Genomic DNA, 5543 nt, shown 5'->3' with positions numbered 1-5543 from the left:
AGTCTCTTATTGGAATATAACTTAGTAAATAGTGTAGTTTAACTCGTAGAAAATTACAAAACTTCATTAATGCAAAGGGTAAACATGGAAAAAGATTCCAATATTTTTCTTGAACTTTGAACAATTCAACTATTTTGATAAATGAAAAAAACTCTAAAAATTCAGTTAATATGGAATAAAGGGAATACTATGCTCCATTTTAAAAAGAATAACTTAATTTGACTTGACACAAAGTTTAAAAAAAATAAAGAAAACTTTTTTCAATCTTGTGTTTCTAAATTAAAGTTATGCCAAATGTATCAAAATATCATTTAATCTTATGCCCTTAAATATGTCATGTGAAAAACTGAAATTAAAGTATAGCTTAAAAAGGAAAAAAATTATTCTTTTTGAAACATACTAAAAAAAAAAAAAAACTAAAACATTCATTTTATACAGAGATAATATTTTTTCCCATAAGTGTCTATAGGAGCTAGGAAATAAGAACGAAAAGAATAAAGGAGAACGACTATCAAATCTACAATTATTGCGTAAAAATTTACTTATATGATGTTTACATCAAGTTAATGAGTAGTACATACTAGGTGTCTTTTTTTTTTTTACATAAAATCCAAACATTAACCATTAATTAACTAACATGCATTTTCACCTTATATAATCATTTAACACTAATAATTGTATAATTTGACATAAATACGTGATGTGTAAGTATTTTCCATCACGGGTGAGAGACTTTCATCTCATCTGTTCCCTTTCACCCACTCTTTTAACGCTTTGAAGTAACAATCAATCTGTATATATTAGAGAGTTTCTGCATCATATTATCAAAGAAAAATCGGATGCATTATTCTAAGTCGAAAAAAATACCAAAGCAATGGTGCGTCAGGATGTCCGCCTTAAGATACAATGTTATTGTTCCTGCTATTCATTTACTTTTCTTTCGACATATGTCTAAATCAATCTAGGTCATGTGTTCCCATATATATTGTATCCTAAATTTTCTTTTGATCAGAAAGAAAATTTCATTTTCTTGTATATTACTGAAATCTTACCACAATAGCTAGTGAAAGGCGAGAGTCGTTTGGTTCGTAGATTAAATTATATCGGGATTATATATAGTTTTATAAGGTTTATAATTTTTATCCCACCTCCCAAAAGATTCCAAAATTGAATGAGATATTTAGGTTTAAGTTTGAGATAAAATTTATAATTTATTTGATTGAAGGTATATATTTATGGATATTCCACCTTACATCCTTACCTACTCCTATTGTTCACTTTTACCGATAACTTTTATTTGTCACTTTTAGCTAGCATAGCAAGAAAAAAACATAATTTCTTTCATGTTTTATCCTCAATAATAATTTCTTATTCTCAAAATCATTTTTCAAGTTCTAAGACTATACATCACTTAATATGAACATTGTGGTAAAATATTCATATTAATGATTAAGAGTCGCGCAAAATTCCAAAGTGGACAAGTAAAAGCGAATGTAGGGAGTAGTATGCAACATATTATAACTCACTTTCAGGAGTTCCATAATCTTATTTCAAATAATATCTACTAAAAGAGATTGTATTTCAAACTTTAGTTTATTATCACATCACAATACAACAGTTGTAGTTATGTGTCTATTTGCTGCAGTGTTCTTCATTCACAATCTAGCAGTCTGCAGTTGCTGCTTGAGTAGTGGCCTGATATATTCATCGAAGCCATCGGGTACATCTGATTCGTTGAGAGACTTCGACGCAGCCTCATAAAGTTTCGGGTACACATTTCCATCATAACGTCCAAGAATTGAACCAAGAAAGTGATCGGTATAGTTAAATACATCAACCAACGATACAACATTTGGACGAAGCTATGTATGAAAGAGGAATAGATCAGTAAAATAAATCCACCCCAACAAATTAAACAGAAATGACAGATAACAAATTCAACGAGATGAACCTGAGAATACAAGGCCCTGAGCTGATCATTAGCAAATGACGCCTGTTTTGAGGTGATGTAGCCAGTGGCAAGAAAATCTCCTTGATGTTTGTGAAGAAGGAAGAGTGCATAGATGCCACAAAGCACCTTCAGCTGTTGCTTAACACCTTTCCCTGGAATGTCTTGTTGCAACTTCAAGACATGCAACAAAGTTCTCATCATGTATATATATCCTGGTGATCGAATTTCACAATATTGAGAAGCTAGCTTACTTGGAGACGACAATTAACTGACAATGAGCAAGTGCTGCTTCAATTAAATCAGCTGCAAGTTCGATAGATAATCAAACTTTTACAAAGCAATTGAAAAAGACTTAAAAGTGAGTACCTTCTTCTGGATTATCAAACTTGCTAAGATTCTGAGCACAGGTAACAGACATCCTGGCAGCCCTTACTTCATATGCTTCCAATATTGCACTAGGTTTCAGCCAGTCCTTAACTGCAGGATATGGAAAACAAACACAACTAGTAAGAAAATACATTTGGAAGCATTTTTAAAAAGTTTGATCAACTACTAATTGTTTGTTCAAAAGTACTTTTTTAAACTTATTGTCCAAACACAAACTGGTTCTCATCAATAGTATTTTTTTTGAAAAGCACTTTTTAAAATGAACTGATTTTAGAAGCTCGGCCAAACAGGATATACATATATCAGGAGCGGATCCTTTTCTAAAGCAACCAATGTTGAATTAACTACTTTCAGACTGGAACTGTAAATATAACAATGAACGATCAGCTGCAAGGATTTTACCTTGTTCCACATCAGAACGGCATTGCATCAAGTGTTCAATTCTTCCCATATAAGCTATGGTACCCGCTGGCTTCTTTCCGGAGCCCTGCTGTGAAACAGTCTTCATAAGAAACCTTGCAACCTACATGAAACACAACATGGTTCATAGTGGAGTGTTAGATCTAAGAAAGCACTTAGAACTGGTATATATGTCAAACTTCATACGAAAATTAGTTTTTACCTGAAGTAGTAGCACGATGTTATCTCCTTCAAATGTACAGGCAGGGACATAAACAGCGAATAATTCTGGAAGTCCACTGCTACAAAGATAACCATGACCTCCACACAACTTTCAGAATTCTTCAATTTCATCCTGGAATAAAAATTGCATTCAGGCAAGATATTAGTTATGTTTTGATCGCGCGATATTGTATTCAAATCAATAGTCAGAGAATTGTCACTACTTACAGCAGTGGCAGAGGTTGTCAAAGACTTTAATCCTGCTGTACTCGCGTGCACCTCAGGCAATGTTGAGAAATCATTTGCTTGCAGTCTTTGAGTTACATCAGTGTGAAACCATTTCAGCCACTCACCGACAAGTCAGAAGGCATATGCAGAAGCTACCAAGGGGAAGAGCCTGCTTTGGTGAATTTTGTAGTCAATCACCTGCATAAACGCGTGAAGTAAGAGCATAATCACAACTCAATGCCTAAGTGCAGTCACCTGACTGGGAAAAACATAAATCATGATGGTAAATGCAAGAGTGGCACCAATATGAGTACGCAATAAATGGAATGCAGGAGCAAAAGATCAGAACCAAATTACCTGAATTTCTTGTCCACCATTCTGAGAACCAAATTGTCTACGAACAGCACTATATCTCATTGCAATACACACAGCTCGAGAAAAAGCACCAGAAGCATATGTTACAAGTGCTTGTCGAACATATACCATGGACACATAGCGAAGTTGTCGAGGAACATCAGATTGGACATATTTTCCATCCTTTGTAACTTGTGCAACCCTGAAATTTTAGGATCAAATATAATTACTATTATGTTAATATAATATGCAATGAGCCAAAGACTTTGATATCAAAATCATTGATAATAGTTGCTAATCAGTTCACTCATTTAGAAGCTTAAACTTGAATACCAGAAAAACGAAAAGCACAAACCTCATCGGCATTTGATCTCTTGAAATGCGCACATGATCAAATCTTAAAAACCCGTTATCCATGGTGTTGTATGCCCCATTTCCAAATTTCGTTCCAATATCTCCAACAGTAATGCCTGGAAGAGGTTTGTGGTCCTCCAAGCTCCGTAGTTGGACAATAAAACCTATAATATGAATAGTTAATAAAATGTAAGTGTATATTTTCTGAAAATTTGACATGCATCACTGTTTTGTGACCTGAGAATCGTTGATTTACCATTAATCCCATGATCTTTACCATCAGTTATAAGACGAGCATACACAATAGCATAAGTAGAGACTTTACCCAATCCACCAGGCCACCACTATTGACATTGTCACAAAGATCAGGGAAATTCACTTATTCTTAATAAAAAAGCATGTTGTAAGCCATTTCAAAATAGCACATTGAACAGATAAACAAACTAGCAGCAGGCCAAAGATGTCATATAGGACACATATCTTGCATAACTATGTATCATATACTTTTTTCACCTTCTCGATGTCAGTGTTGGACTATGAATCACAAATTCATCTGTTTGGGGATCAAATGTGGCAGTGGTCTCGAGGCCTTGCACATTGGACCCATGTCCAAGTTCAGTTTGAGCATAGCAGCCAATAATTTGCATCTTGTAGGCCAAAGGCAACCACTTTTTCAGTTGTTCCTCTGTGCCCTGTCCTTTTATAGCTGACTCCCTAACGAAGAAAAACAGTGTCAGCTGAGCCATAATCCTAGGGCCTGAAGCAAATGAAACGGCGAAGGGGAAAAGACTAGAGCAACAACTTTAAACTTAGTGGTTTCTTAATGTAAAAATAGAAGTCAAACAAGAGGTATACTACCAAATGAGAATCAATAAAAGCTGGCTCATCTACGAAATACCTCAACTTCTCTGCTTCTTCTTCTACAGAAATGAAAATTCAAGTTAATTAGCAAACAGTGACAAACTTCAGTTAGATGTTTCTTTTTTTTTTTTGGCAGAATACATTTGAAAAAATTAAAATGAAGTCATATATACCAGAAAGATGAAGATCAATGATCTGTTTCCATGCATATGCTGGTTTCCTTAGAGTGTTCTTAAATAGTTCTTTCCTATGAAGCATGGTCCTTTCCTCCTTACTGAAGCCCTATATCCCATGATGACACTCGATAAAGATTAGAGACATGCAGCATAGAAAAATGGAAGAAACAAACAAAAGAATAACAAACCCTGATTCATATCACTGACAGCAACAACAACAACAACAACATACCCCGTGTAATCCCACAAGTGGAGTCTGAGGAGTGTGGAGTGTACGCAAACTTTATCCCTAAAGGTGGAGAGGTTATTTCTAATATACCCTCGGCTCATGAAGAGAATCGTTATTCAGAAATATCACTGAGAGTCATACCCAAAAAAATCATCCAACAAAAAGGGGTCAAAACATAAGTTTGAAAAATGGGGAGAAAGAGGGAAAAGGGATTACAGGATCATTAGCAACAAGCTTGGAGATACAATCTGAAACTTCAAAATCGTGGCGAGAACCAGCCCAAACAATTTTCATCTCATCCACATCGAACTCAGCTTTCTTCCTCTCATCAACCAAATAATCTACACCCTCCATCTCACTCTCTCAAGGATGAAAAACCCAA

The 5543-nt window shown here is 34.8% G+C and overlaps 1 pseudogene; it reads right to left on the bottom strand.

Annotated features, from left to right (window-relative positions):
- Positions 1-1546: 1546 nt before the first annotated feature.
- LOC129888507 (peroxisomal acyl-coenzyme A oxidase 1-like) lies at positions 1547-5543 on the bottom strand (annotated as a pseudogene).

This window comes from Solanum dulcamara, chromosome 5 (genome assembly GCF_947179165.1).
Source record: "Solanum dulcamara chromosome 5, daSolDulc1.2, whole genome shotgun sequence".
NCBI lineage: Eukaryota > Viridiplantae > Streptophyta > Magnoliopsida > Solanales > Solanaceae > Solanum > Solanum dulcamara.
This window is presented reverse-complemented; position numbering and strand designations above follow the sequence as displayed.